The sequence below is a fragment of the Pogona vitticeps genome, chromosome 2 (genome assembly GCF_051106095.1).
Source record: "Pogona vitticeps strain Pit_001003342236 chromosome 2, PviZW2.1, whole genome shotgun sequence".
Taxonomy (NCBI): Eukaryota; Metazoa; Chordata; class Lepidosauria; order Squamata; family Agamidae; genus Pogona; species Pogona vitticeps.
Window position 1 is genome coordinate 57343022 of NC_135784.1, and position 15256 is coordinate 57358277.

Here is a 15256-nt window from a genome sequence, read left to right on the forward strand (position 1 = left end):
CACAGAACTACTGTAAACTGTTCTTAAGATTCAAACACGTTTTCATGAATTGCATCCCCAAATTACACTATGATCTCAAACTGCACTCTCTCACAAGGAGTCATCTATTTAGTTGTCATGATTTTACTGTAATTACAAGGCGAATTGGGGTTTGTTCTCTTGAACAGAATTGAGTTAACTGACGCAAATCTCCCTTACACTTAAAAGGGTACTTCATGGACAAAGATACCCCTACTATTATCTCCAATTAGTAATAGGACAGGATATTGAAATATACTTATACTTCCAATACTCAGTTCTTAAATACCTTGCATTAACTGTGCTTTTTGCAAACCTAAATTTTCTGAACTAAGACTTGCTCTTGGCTAAATAAACATAATTCTCAAAGCAATGTGGGTTGTTTTATTTTGGTACCAAAATGATCTACTCATAGCAAGGGCTGCTACATATTTCTACAGAGTTTACTCAAATGCACAAGCAACTAAAAGATAAACTACTAAATTATGCTGGAGTACAGATTAGAACACAATATCCTGTCCTCATTATTAGGTTATTTAAAAAGAAATGTCCTTACATGGCACTAAGCAGGAAATCTACCCAGGTGAATGAAAATTCATTGTTTCTCATAGTGAACTATGTAACACTAGCGTAGTAAAAAATAAAGTATCGGATTTTTCCGTGTATAAAAATGACACTTTCCTAAAATCATTAGAGGAAAAATTGAGGGTCGTTTTATACACAGAAGGAGGTGGAGGAAAAGGAGCAGCCGCGCTCAGCCGCCTCTCTCGGCTGCCCATTGACTGCTGCCGCTGCCACCACCTAAACACCTCCTCCAGAGCGACTTGGCGGGGCTCACTTCCAGTTCATGTCACCACCTTGTCCCCTGTCCAAAGGGAGCCCGCGAGTGGTGCTGGAGAAGATGATCCGGCAGCAGCGGTGGCAGTCAATGGGCAGCTGTGAGAGGTGGCCGGGCGCGGCTGCTCCTTTGCCTTCATCACTGCCTCCTCCTGCTGCTGAGCTCACGAGTGGTGCTGCAGGAGGCGATCCAGCAGCAGAGACAGCAGCAGCAGGAGGCGGAGAGGGAGCCAAAGGAGCAGCCACGCTCAGCCGTCTCTCACTGTTGCCCTCTGACTGCTGAGGCCACTGGATCGCCTCCTTGAGCACCACTCATGGGCTCCCTTCAGACATGGGACAAGCAGCGACATGAGCTAGTGGTGAGCCCCGGCAAGTAACACTGAAGGAGGTGATCGGCTGGCGGAGGTAGCAGCATCAGGAGATGGAGGTGGAGAAGCAGCCGTACTGGGCCACCCCTTGTGGCAGCCCATTGATTGCTCCTCTGCCTCCGGCAAGGGACAAAATTAGGGGGTTATCTTACACATGGAAAAATAGAGTATTGTACTTCTGCTGCAAAGAATCTGCACAGACTATTAGTCAATGTGGTCCTTACTTGGAAATCACACTAGACATTTTACATAACAGCAGTTCAGGAAAGTAAAAGAAAGTATTTCACACAAGAAAAAATTACCTTGAAAATATAACCCATCATGCTAAGCAAATTGTAGCATCTATTACTGGTTGACATCCTGTTGCTTAACATAGTAAGTTGCCATAGAGTAAGTCTACTGAATCCGTGGGGATTTGGGTGAGTCAAGTCTTCCTTAAATTCAATTTATTAAATGGGCCTACTCTATGATTTACTTTGTCCTTGTAAGTAACAGTCAGAATAACTCTGTTTGACATAAGGGAATTTATGAAGGAGTTGACTCAGCAAATTCCCATTGATTCAGTGGGCCTATGTTAGTACAATTTACTATGCTAAGCAGCAGATGTTGGCCATTGGTTTTAAAACAGATTATTTCAATGGTTGTAGTCCATAACATGGAAAAATCTCTGATTTAAATGTCCCATTAAAAACAGATGTGAGAATGACAGATTCTTAAATATCAAGACTACTTCCAAAACAGAAAACTTCTAAGCGGATAGTTAAGACAGCAAGTATGATCTTATCTTAGCCAATTTGATTTTCAAGCAGTAGAATTCTCTCTCATACACACAAACACACATACACACATCTTTCCTCTGTCATTTCAATTAGAAGCTTAAGCATGCTTGCTTTTTAAATATTTACTGCATTATTCAAAATGTAATGGTATTCTTGTCTTTCTGATTAGTTTTAAATTATCACGGGGGGGGGGGGGAGAAACTACCCTACTGCACTTTAAACTAAAAAGAAACAGGATTATAGGAAAGTACTGAAATCCGTGTAAGAAAATCCCTTCTATTAGAAGCCACTTCTTTCATAAGAATAAACATTTTTGTGACATTTTATATCATGCTGTATGTCTATGTTACTACACTGAAAAGTTAAGCATGTGAGTTGCACCTTTTACGCCTGGTAAAGATATGCCAAACATTATTCACAGAGTAAATGTACAACAAAGTAAGGGAGGAAGAGCAGAGGCAGGCAAAGTGTGACCCTTTAGATGCTGATGGACTGCAACTGCATCAGCCACAGCCAGCATAACCGGTGTTGAAGAAAAATGGGAAGTAGAAGTCAACATCTGGAGAGCTCTGGTTTTCCTCTCTTGGAGTAATAGCCCTTAGAAGTATGAACTGATCAAGAAATCAAAGCTGCATTAGACCACAGTAATGTGAAATTGCGGCATGGGTGGGATTGCCTAAGCAAATATGCATGTACAGCAGTGATCCCCAACCTCGGGCCTCCAGATGTTCTTGGACTACAACTCCCAGAAGCCTTCATCACCACCTCTGCTGGCCAGGATTTCTGGGAGTTGAAGTCCAAGAACATCTGGAGGCCCAAGGTTGGGGACCACTGATGTACAGTATTGATCTCACCAATTGCTGCAGCTCCGAGACTGGCCCTGTAGAAACCAGATATGGGCAGATCATGTGTCACTTCATAATCTTTTTACAGCTAATTTCATGTGCAACAATACTGTAGTCCCAGGTCCCAGGTCAACTAGAAGTTTGGGACGAGTACTCTTTCTGGTACCGATAACTGCAGCAAAGTGTCTGCAACTCTTTTTCCTCTGGCCAAAAAAATTAAATAAACCGTTCTTCTCCTTGCTGTGATGCTTTTCCTGGTAGACAGGGGATGAAACCTTACAGTCTCCAGTTGATAGACTGTGCTATCCTTCAATTCTAAAGCAACCTCTAGCAGTACCACTTGTGGTGGAAACCCTACTGTGCCCCCAATATTTGATATATACAGTGGTGCCTCGCAAGACGAGCGCTTCATTTAACAAAGAAATCGCATAACGAAGAAGTTTTTGCGATTGCAAAAGCAATCGCAAAACGATGTTTCCTATAGGGTTTTTTCGCTTTGCGATGATCGGTTACCTGCTTCACTAACCGATTATTGCAAAACGAAGATTTTCGTACAGCTGATAGGCGGTTTCAAAATGGCCGGCGGGTAAAAAATGGCCGCCCGCTGTTTTCTGGGATGGATTCCTCGCTTCACGGGCAGTGAAAATGGCCGCGCTATGGAGGATCTTCGCTGGACGGTGAGTTTCAAGCCCATAGGAACACATTAATCGGGTTTTAATGCATTTCTGTGGGCTTTTAAAAATCGCTTTACGATGTTTTCGCTGGAACGAATTAACATCATAATGCGAGGCACCACTGTACATAAAATCTTAGAATAATAATGGTGTCCTAATGTACTGTAAAGTCATTTCTGAGTTATAGCAACCTTATGAATTAATGACCTTTGAAACATTATGATCAACAGCCCGGTTTTCCAAACTAATTTCTTGCTGGTTAATGAGGGTGGGCTCTTCTGGGCACAGAAAATACTAGGGTCACAGTCTTCATTCCTATTAGGCTCTCTAGAGGGCAGTTCTCAAAGTACTATGACTCACAGGAAGACCTACAACTCACAGACAGTGCTACAGAAGCTTTCTAGTTTTTGAAGATAAAAACAAGCTGGAGAAGGCACCAATGGATGAAAATAGAATTGGTCTATATTTGCTTTTCTGGGCTGTGCCTCCCACAAGTCTGTTTGGAGAATTTCTAGAGAATTCTGGGCATTGCAGACCAAAAATACAAAAGAGCAGACCCCATTACTAATACATATACAAACCAAGACTAATATGTATGGGATTTTTTTTCTGTTTCTCTTTAAAGACTCCATTAATGGCAATAAAAATATATGAGTCTAGGCTTAAATCCAACACTGTCCTAGTGAATGTCCACACACCATCTCTGTATACTCTTTTCCTACAGAGAAAACCTCCGCTCTCTACAGAAGATGTGCAAAGGAGAGGGAGAACCAAATATTTTCCAGTTCTGTTAACAGAAGCAATCCTGCAGTGGAATAATGTCAGATCTTGCCAGAGTCAGGCACAATACCATACTTAACATGAGAATACTTATATATCAGTTGCATGAAGTACAACCCAAAAAAAGAGGTCTGGAGCAACACACAGGTATATCAGAATATTCTGATAAAAATCTGTGTTGTAGCTCCTCCGATCAGCTCACAATATTCCATAATTCATCGATTCATCACTGACCTCGATGGGGGGTGGGGGTGGTTCAGAATGCTAGGGATACCATTCCATCAACACTCAGGACTGGTTTTGAGGAGTTTTTGAAGGGATGTTCCCTCCTTGAAAATCCTTCAAGTTGTGACGCAGATTCAGATTTCCTAACTGGTACATAAGGGTTAAAGGTAAATACAGGAAACCAAAAACTAGAAACTAGTTTTCAGGCGTACCACAAGACAGGGAATAAGGTAAAAGGGCAAACAATGGAAAAACATAGCCTAGGAAAAAAACCAGACACAAAAAATCTTATCTTGAGAGTACTTAGATTAGCTAACAAAAATGTAAGCACAGTAATAACAGCAATAAAAATTCAAGCAAGACAACTGACACAGAAAATTGTTTTTTAAAATAATCTTTTTCAGACAACTGGACTGAGCCTCTCCTCTCTTCTTGCTGTGTCAACCATTCTTTGTAATTCATAGAATACTGAACAATGAACAAGCCTAGGAAAAGTCTGAATATCCACTTTGTATAGAGATAACAGCAGCACGATGCAAACATTCACTATTATCTATAGCTGCTTTCAGAACAGTAAAAGAAACCAAGAGCAAAATGCAATTATACTTGCTTCCCTCTTCTGGAAAAAAGGAGCCAATACAATTTCCTTCAACTGAAAACTGTTTTGCAGAACAGAGTGACATCATTATAAGAGTAGCTTTAAAATTATATATTGGTCATCGAGTCATCTAAATTATGATTACCTTTTTCAAGGTTGTCCAGGTAGAGTATACTCAGAAGTGTTTTACCATCCCCTTCTTCTGGAGACACCCTGGGACTGTGCAGCTTGCCCAAGGCCAAATAGGCGCTAGCCCTTCTCCCTGGAGGCACAGTGGGGGATGAAACTCCCAACCTCTGGCTCTGCACCCAGATACTTAAACTGCCAAGCTATCCAGCTATCAAGATTTAAAGGTACCAGTACATTGGCAGAGACTGAAAACACCTTTAGTTTGTACTATCTTTCAAGTTATAACACAAAAGCCAGTGGTTCCCATCTTTTTTATTAGTAACCCTGAGCTAAAATATTACAGTAATTTTAAGCTGTCCAGAAATGTAACGTGGTCACAAAAACAACTAATGTCACTTTCCCTGAAACTGAGGTTGTTTTGCAAGTACAGAGAACACACAAGTGTCCATGCTGTGCTTTAATCAGTTTTACAAAAACACAGGAGATAAGGAATGGTACTGTTCTCTGAAATATTAGCCCCAGTTAATTATAAACCTAGTGAATCACCAAAAAGGCCTAATGGAAAAATCTTACTCGACATTCTTACAGTGCAAGTGGAGAGGTGCAATACAAAGCACACAAACAAGTATTGGTCTCTAGTCCAAGCAGTAAATAATTAGACAGTGCTAAATCTACAAAGACAAAGGAACTAAGTTTACAATTCCCTCAATTCAAGGTAGCCCTTACAGCATCTTTAAAACAATGCAAGCTACATACACTGAGGGGACTGAAACACAATCACTAATAATAAATAGTCATTATTTAATAATAATTTGTTATTATTTATTTATTAGTTATTATTTAAATAAATAAATAAATAAAAAAAATTAATAAATAGTCCAAGTTACTATATGCAGTGAGGTCCGGAAATAACTGGACACTAACATAACTTTCATAATTAGGTGTCTGTACACCACCACAAGGGATCTGAAATGAAACAACAGAGATGCAACTGAAATGCAGACTTTCACCTTAAATTCAATAGATTCAACAAAAATATTGTATGGAATGCTTAGGAATTATAACAATTTTCATACAATTTTCAGGGGCTCAAATGTAACTGGACAAATCAATATAATCATAAATAAAATATTTATTTTTAATACTTTGTAGATAATTCTTTGCAGGCAATGAGTGCTTGAAGTCTAGAATGCATAGACATCACGAAGTGATGGGTTTCCTCCTCTGTGATGCTTTGCCAGGCCTGTACTGCAGCTGTTTTCAGTTGGTGTTTGTACTTGGGTATTTCCGCCTTAAATTTTGTCTTCAGCAGGTGAAATGCATGCTCAATTAAGTTGAAATCAGGTGACTGACTCAGCCATTGCAGAATATTCCACTTCTTTACCTTAAAAAACCGCTGGCTTGCTTTCACAGTAGTTTTGTGTCACTGTCTTATCTGTAAAGTGAAGTGCTGATTTTTTTTCACAAAGTCTAATCTGGCCTTTCTATGGCTTATGAACAGTTTGCACCTTGTGGTAAACCCTCTGTAGAGACAACCCTTGACTTACAAACTTAATCCGTTCCAGAAGGAAGTTTGTATGTCGAAAAGTTTGTAAGTCAAATTAGCATTTCCCATAGGAATGCACTGCAAACTAATTAATTCGTTCCGGCTGTTTTTGGTTCTAAGGTCGAGGGGCGGCAACCCTCCGTACAGCATGGCACAGAACCCAGCACCCATTCCTCCAGCACAAAAAGACTCTGGATTCATATTTTAAGCACAGGTACAGACATTTTAAAACAATGCAAGACCCATAAGAGCACGGAAACATAACCCCCCACAGCAAGGCACAGCAATCCAGCAACCATTCTTCCAGCACAAAAACGTACTCAAAGAATATTTTCTGATTTTAAAAGACTCTGGATCCACACCAACACTGCAAGACCCATAAGAGCATAGAAACATAACCCAACCCCCCAACCGCAAGGCATAGCAATCCAGCAACCATTCCTCCAGCACAAAAATGCCTGTCATCCTGAACAAACAGCACATGCACTCAAAGAATATTCTAATCACAGGCACAGACATTTTAAAACACTGTAAGACCCCCCCATCTAGCCCTACCCCCACCAAGCTGTAAAAAACCCTGTACAGTACATACAGTAAAGTAAAAACATACAGTGTACTCACCGAGAACAGGCAGTCAATCTGCTTTTAAAAAGAATGTCAAAAAGCAAACATCCAAAATCCAAAAATCCAAAAACCCAAAAATAGCCAAAAATAAAAATATAGTCCAGGCAATACCAGGCAGTCTGAAGACTGTCACCCAATCCACTCTCTAAACACTGGGAAGAGCGAGGAAGCAGGCAGGCACCTTCTTCACTGGTCAACGGTTAACTGAAAGTTCAAATTTTGCACTTTTCCCGCCTCCTGCGCATTTATTGAGTTCATAACTAAAATCTAAGTTCATAAGTCAAGTCAATATTTTCCTGTGAGAGTGGTCCGTAAGTCAAAATGTTTGTAACTTGGGCCGTTCGTAAGTCAAGGGTTGACTGTATTTGTTCTCATGAAGTCTTCTCTTTAGGATAGACTTGGATAATGATATGCCCACCTTTTGAAGAGTGTCCTTCACTTGGTTGGATGTTGTGAAGGGCGTTTTCTTTACATGGAAAGGACACTGTTGTCTTCTGTGGATATCCAGGCCTTTTTGTGCTGCAGAGCTCACCAGTTAGTTATTTTTTTCTCATAATGTACCAAACTGTTGATTTTGCCATTCCTAATATTCCTGCTATCTCTCTGATGGATTCCTTTTCTTTTCTTTTCTGCAGCCTAAGGATAGCTTGTTTCACTTGCATTAAAAGCTCCTTTGAACGCATGTTGTGGGTCCACAGCAATAGATTCCAAATGGGAATGACACACCTGGAACCAACTCTAGACCTTTTACCTGTTTAATTGATGATAAAATAACAAAGGAATAGCCCTCACCTGGTCACAAAACAGATTTTTGAGCCAACTGTTCAATTACTTTTGAACCATTGAAAGAAGGCGGCTACATATTAAAGAGTTGTAATTCCTAAGGCCTTCCCCAAATTTGGATGTGAATACCATAACATTAAAGTTGAGGGACCGCATTTTACACCCATATTCATTATTTAACTGTAAATTGAATTTATTTGGGTAAACAGCCGAAATAACAAAAATTGTCTCAATGTTCAACTATTTCTGGTCCTAACTGTCCTCCTCCTCCTCCTCCTCCTCCTCCTCCTCCTCCTCCTTCGTAGTAGTAGTAGTAGTAGTAGTAGTAGTAGTAGTAGTAGTAGTAGTAGTAGTAGTAGTAGTAGTTATTCTACCCATCTGGTAGCGAGGGCCACTCTGGGCAGTTTCCAGCAGATAAAACACTTGCTATAAAGATATATATGGCATTCTACCAGACAATGAAAGTCATAGAACATTCCTGAACTACTCAGATAAAAAGTCATGTGACTAATGTTACTGAAGACTCCACATGATTACTCAGCAATACAAGATATGGGTGTGGTATTCAAGAAACAAGACTTCCTAAACTGAGTACGACTTCCATCTCTTAGCAGAACCAACCTTCTTTCATACAGAAATTATTCCCATTGGCAAGTGTCTAGAGGTTTGATGTTGGCACCAAATGTTTTTCCCCAATTCTACATGAAAATGGCGTTAAGGCTCTTAAATGCCATGAGTAAATATTAATGAAGCCACTTACGTAAATCTCCGAGGACAAGAGAGCAACACATATGAGAAATCTAATTCAAGACTTTTATTAATGAAGTACTGGTTGCATAACTGAGAAAGGAAAAAGATAATACCAGTATACCACAAAGTAAATTGTTCTGGCAAGATGAAGTAGGATATTCCATGCAGCATCTTCCTTGCAGAAACCTAAGTGTCTTGCAATATACATTTAAAAATGACACAGCTTTAAAAATCCACAGTGACTGAATCCTGTTGCTTTGTTAAGCAAGTGGAAGGCAAAAGATGTAATATTCACTTGCTTCTAGGCAACAATTAAGGTGTCACTCCTGATTCTCAAGGGTGTGTGTGAATATCCTAGCTTGGCACACACTTGAGAATTCCAGCAAGAACATATTAATTGCCAGCAAGAAGTGAACCAAGAATCTCAGTAGGAACATGGTAATTGCTGGCCAGAACTGTTTTATCTGCACAATAAAGCAATGGGATTTCAGCCTTTATATGACACTATTAAAAGACTATCAAGGTTAACACATTAAAACAAGCACTGAATTACTATGACTTAAAAAACCATTTAAACACAACAGCAACAACAACAAAAAAACACAGCACAACACCAACCAAAAAGGCTTTTCTTCACCTGCTAATGACAACAACAAAAAAGTACAATACCCATCATTAAAAGACCTATCAGCCAGGGAGCAAATAGATGTTTACTTTCCAACAGAAGGACAGCAGGTAGGAGATTAGCCTAGTCTCCCTCAGAAGGTTTCATAGACTGGGAGCAGCCAAGGAAAATGACTTCTCTCATGTCTTCACTAAATGTGACTTTGGAGATACTGGGGTAGAAAGAGAACGGTCTCCTGAAGATCTTAAGATCCAGGCAGAGCCATATGGGGGAAAATATGGGTCTTCAGATAGCCCGGACATGGGCTATATAATGCTCTATATGTCATAACCAGAACTTTGAACAGTGCATGGAAACAAACCAAATAGTCAGTAAAATTGCTAAAGTAAAAAAAAAATCTATTAGAACACAACAAAATAAGAGCCCTGCTGGATCAGGCCAAGGGACCATCTAGTCCAGTTTCCTGTATCTCAGGTGGCACCACCAGATGCCTCTGGGAGCACACAAGACAACTAGATATCTGTCTCCTGATACCCCTCCCCTGCATCTGGCATTTGGAGGCACCTTCCTTTTAAGCCTCAAGATTATACATCCCCATCATGGCTTGTAACCTGCAATGGACTTTTCCTCCAGGAATCTGTCCAATTCCCTTCTAAAGGCATCTAGGCCAGATGCCATCATCACATCCTGTGGCAAGGGGTTCTACAGACTAACACCATGCTGGGTAAAGAAATATTTTCTTTTATTTGTTCTCACTCTTCCAACACTCAACTAGAATGGATGTTCCCTGGTTCTAGTATTGCGTGAGAAGGAAAAGAGCTTCCCTCTATCCACTTTATCCATCCTCTGTATAATTTTTATGTCTCAATCATGTGCCTCCCTCAGGTGCCTTTTCTCTAGACTAAAGAGCCCCAAACACTGTAGCCTTTCCTCATAAGGGAGGTGCCCGAGCCCAGTCATCATTTTAGTCACTCTCTTCTGCACCTTTTCCAGTTCCACTATGTATTTTTTGAGGTGCAGCGACCAGAACTGTATGCAATACTCCAGGTCTGGCCTTACCAGTGTTTTGTACAATGGCATTATAATGTTGGCTGTTTTATTTTAGTCCCCTTTTTAACGATCCCTAGTATGGAATTGGCCTACTTCACTGCTGCCACACACTGGGTTGACACTTTCATTAAGTTATCTACCAGCACACCAAGATCTCTCTCCTGATCCATCACAGACAGCTCAGAAAGTATTAGCCAATAAATAAAGTTTTGATTTTTTGCCCCAATGTGCATTACTTTACATTTTCTTATATTGAAACACATTTGCCATTTTGCCACCCATTCTCCCAGGTTGGAGAGATCCTTCTGGAGCGTTTCACAATTCCTTCTGGTCTTCACCACCCAGAAAAGTTTCCTGTCATCTGCAAATCTGGCCACCTCACTGCTTATCCCTGTCTCCAGATCATTGATGAACAGATTGAAAAGCACCGGTCCCAGGACAGATCCCTGGAGTACACTGCTTTTCACCTCTCTCCATTGTGAAAACTGCCCTATTCTGAACATAACTAGTTTTGAACAAGAGCCTGGCTGAAGCCTTTCAAATCTATCATAGATTTCAAACACTTTCTAAAAGCAGCCTTGTGTAGAGTACCCCAAATAGGATTTAACCCAGGGACCCCCACCCTGGCCAGATGAGGCTTTTCGACAGACACAGCTGGAGCATTAGCATTAATTATGCAAATGCACCCCTGGCCACCAGCAAAATCTGGGACCTCGGGTTCAGGGTTTAATCCAGAAATATACCCAATCTGAAACCCAAAGTTTTAGGGAAGATTGTAATTCAATGAGGACAGACAAAAGGAGGCAATTCTACACACACTACAGTGGTGCCTCGCTTAACGATTACCTCGTTAAACGACGAATCCACTTGACGATTAGGTTTTTGTGATCGCTTTTGTGATCGCAAAACGATGTTTCAATGGGAAAAAACGCTTTACGATGATTGGTTTCCTGCTTCAGGAACCGATTTTTCACTTTACAATGCTCAGAAAACAGCTGATCATTGGGTTTCAAAATGGTCGCTCACTGTGCAAAATGGCTCCCTGCTGTGTTAGGGACAGATTCCGAAAATGGCCGCCCTATGGAGGATCTTCGCTGGACGCTGAGGTATTTCGCCCATTGGAATGCATTGAAAGGTTTTCAATGCATTTCAATGGGCTTTTTATTTCACTTGGCGATGATTTCACTAGAACGGATTAACGTCGTCAAGCGAGGCACCACTGTATATTATTTACAGAATTTATTGTCACAAAGTGGGGTGGCTGCTATCAGTTTGCTGGCACTAATGGATTAAACAAATTACATCTATCAATGGCTTCTCAGCTGTGATTTCTGTATTTCACTGGCCAATGGCTGCTGGGAAAGAATTATTGACTTCATTTTCTGCTTCCTAGAACGTCTAACTGGTCACTGTGAGAAACAGAATACTCAACTATGTGGACTATCAGACTATGTCTGATCCAGCAAAAGTCTTTACTGTATATTCATCCATACCAGAAATCTGTGTGCTTCAAAATGTAAACAGAATATTAAAAATAAAACATTTCAACTCCAACCTTTAAACTGAGAGATTGTTAGCTTGCTATCCTGTATCTACAAACCTGAGGACAGAGTCAAAAAGGCTTCTTTCTGAATAGGTATGAATATGATTTCAATGTAAATCAATTAAAGGATTAACTACACAGAAACACAGTGACTCACTGAGGGAGCAAACAATCACTTCAGAATAAACAGTAAGTAAATAATAGCTATCTGTGTACAAAGAAATTTCAGGAGAGGGAATGGGGGGGGGAGAAAATACAGTGGTGTCTCGACTTACAAACTTAATTGGTTCCGGAAGTCCGGCTGTAACTCAAAATGGTCATAAGTTGAAGCACCATTTCCCATAGGAATGCACTGAAATGCAATTACTCCATTTTGGTTGAAGAAAGAATAACAACAACAAACAAACAAACAAAAAACCCACCACTGCAAGACCCATCGGAAATGGAATTAATCCATTCCAGCCAAAGGGGGGGGGGAGGGAACAGAAAAGCAAACAAACACTGCAAGACCCTTAGAAAATGCAAAAAAAGCAAAGCAGAAAACAAACAAACCATGCAAGACCCATCAGAAACGTGATTAATCCGTTCTGACCAAAGGGGGGGGGAATGTGCAAGAGCCATTGAAAATGCAAAAAAAGCAAAGCAAAAGGCAAACAAACTGTGCAAGACTCATCGAAAATGCAAAAAAGCAAACAAACTCTGCAAGACCCTTCAGAAATGCAAAGAAAGCAAAGCAAAAAAAAAAAACATCTGCAAGACCCATTGGAAATGGGAATCCCCCCAAAAAACAAACTCTGCAAGATCCATCACAGCATAGAAACATAATCCCACCACCCAGCCCAAAAGCACGCTGCAAAACCCACCCAGAACAGTTTTTTAAAAGCAGAAAGCATCACCTTACCTTACCAGGCAGTCTGAAGTCTCCTCCAAACGCACACTTTCTAACCGCTGGGGTAAAAGAGCTACAAAGAAGCAGCCTCTTTGCCACCAACAGTTTGCAATTTGAATTCCCCGCCTTTTCCCCTGCCTTTTTAAAATCGTAACTTGAAGCTCCAGTCACAAGTCAAAGCAAAATTTTGCGGCTGGAGCTGGTCGTAATTCAAAATGGTCATATGTCAGGATGTTCATATGTCGAGGCACCACTGTAACAACTCTAGGAAGTAATTAAAGGAGCTAATGAATCTATGTGGTGATGTTGCAGAACTATACAGTACCATCTATTCGCAGGCTAAGGAAGGGCGCTAATGTAAACAGTCTATCTTGCCCTTCAATAGATAATTGAGAAAAATGGATGACAGAGCATTTTGGTACTATTTACATAATATTATGGGATTCAAGAAATGAACCCCACAATGCTACCATTGCTTCACTACATCTAAAGCACAAGAAGAATGCCTGCAAGAATACACGGACACTCTTCTTGTCTCAAAAGCATTAAGAAGTAGAATGCACCATACAATAGACCAGTGCTCGGGGAACAGGAGTAAATTACCCCAAATGGAGTAAAAATAAAAATCCTGGAGGTAATGAGAACACGACCCTAACCCCCTTCCCTCCCTTTCTTCTGCCCGGAAGGAGGGTCCCCGGCTGCCTGATCGCTCCCTTCCCACCCCCTTTCTCAGCCCAGCTGAAAACAAGCCACGGTGGATGCTGGCCGGCGACGGGCTCCACCCAGCGGCGTAGGGCAGCCGGGGCGGCAGTGGCAGGGCCAGCCATGGTGGAGAGCAAGGCCGGGGCGAGCGGCTAGAGTGCCCCGGACAGGAGGAGCCTCTCCTTCCAGTGCCTGGAGAGGTGGATTGCAGTGGAGGGGGTGGGCGCGGCCATAACGGCAGCCCGGGCCAGGTTCATCTTCCTGGCGTCGGGACACCATCACTGCTGCCCCATTCCCCATACCCGTCGGAGCCCATCAGGCGGCTTTGGCGGCTGGGTAGGCCTGGCGGAACCTCTCATCCTCCATGCGGCAGCTGTCGTGGCGTATATAATTTTTTTTTTGTGGGGGGAGGTAAAAAAGTTCCCTGATCCCTGGAATAGACAAATAATAGTTCATGGTAGATGTTGACAAAATTTCTAGAACCTTATTGTTCTCACTGCCATGTTCACATCTTATGTTTCAAAATATCCTATTTTAATTTAAGAGTTGAAACAAGACAAGCTTGGGCAGGATAAATATGCAATGAACTATTTATTCATTCTGGCTAGTGAAATCTGCATTATAATAAAGTATGTTAGGATGAGAAGAATATTCAATTGAGCAGTATTTCTGTTTTTCAAATTTGTACAGTATTTTTTTAAGTTTAAAATATACTTGCCAAAAAGCCTCTATCCATAGTAAGATATTCTTAAAACAAAGTATAAATCATAAGGAAAAAGCAAAATAGTATTGCTATACCTCTAGCTTGACACAGAGACATGTTTAATTTGCCTTCAGTACTTGTACATCTGAGTGTCAGTTTTGCCCAGTTTTCATACTGGCAAATTACATGCACAGCAACCTGATGTGTTTTAGCTGATAATGACAGGAAGCAGGCCCACCAGACCTTTATCAGCTTAAGTGATTGCTTGGATCTGCAATTCAAAGAGACACATGCAACAACTAAGAGTGCGACTGTTCTTGTTTTTTTTTTAATTAGGAGTCAATAAGAAGTCCCTAAATTCCTGAAACTGTGCATCCTATATGGCTGTACAACGAGCAGTAAGTTACAACTAGAGCAGGCCCATTGAATCAGTGGGCATTTGGTAAGTCAACACCTTCAATTGGCCTCGTCTAGTTGTGACTTAGCACTAGATTTCAGCCAGCACGTTGCAATCCTAAACCAGTCATAAGAGTATATAAATCTAAGTATAGAAATAGAAAATTAACAAGATGATAGTATCCTTTTGGGGGTTTTCTATTTACTAATTATTAATTTTACTAATTACTATAGTTCTATAGAGCTCTAGAGCTACACTACCTGTTACATGTATCTACCATACCAACTAACTCAAGACTTTCAAATATTGCAGATTTCCTGCAATCCATTCTAAGTTACCATTTATAAACAAGTGGTTAATGTCCACATGACACTGTTCATAAGACAAACAC

At 40.8% G+C, this 15256-nt stretch overlaps 1 protein-coding gene across 11 annotated transcripts in view; it reads right to left on the reverse strand.

The window, feature by feature from the left end:
• Positions 1-15256, reverse strand: part of TMCC1 (transmembrane and coiled-coil domain family 1) — a 163123-nt gene that overhangs the window by 67426 nt on the left and 80441 nt on the right. The window contains exon 1 of one of the 11 annotated variants that reach the window (XM_078385232.1): positions 5270-13277. The exons of the other annotated variants lie outside the window; for them this stretch is intronic. The gene's annotated coding sequence lies outside the window, so the exon portion shown is untranslated. Of the gene's footprint in view, positions 1-5269; positions 13278-15256 lie in introns of those variants that run through there. 11 annotated transcript variants of the gene reach the window in all.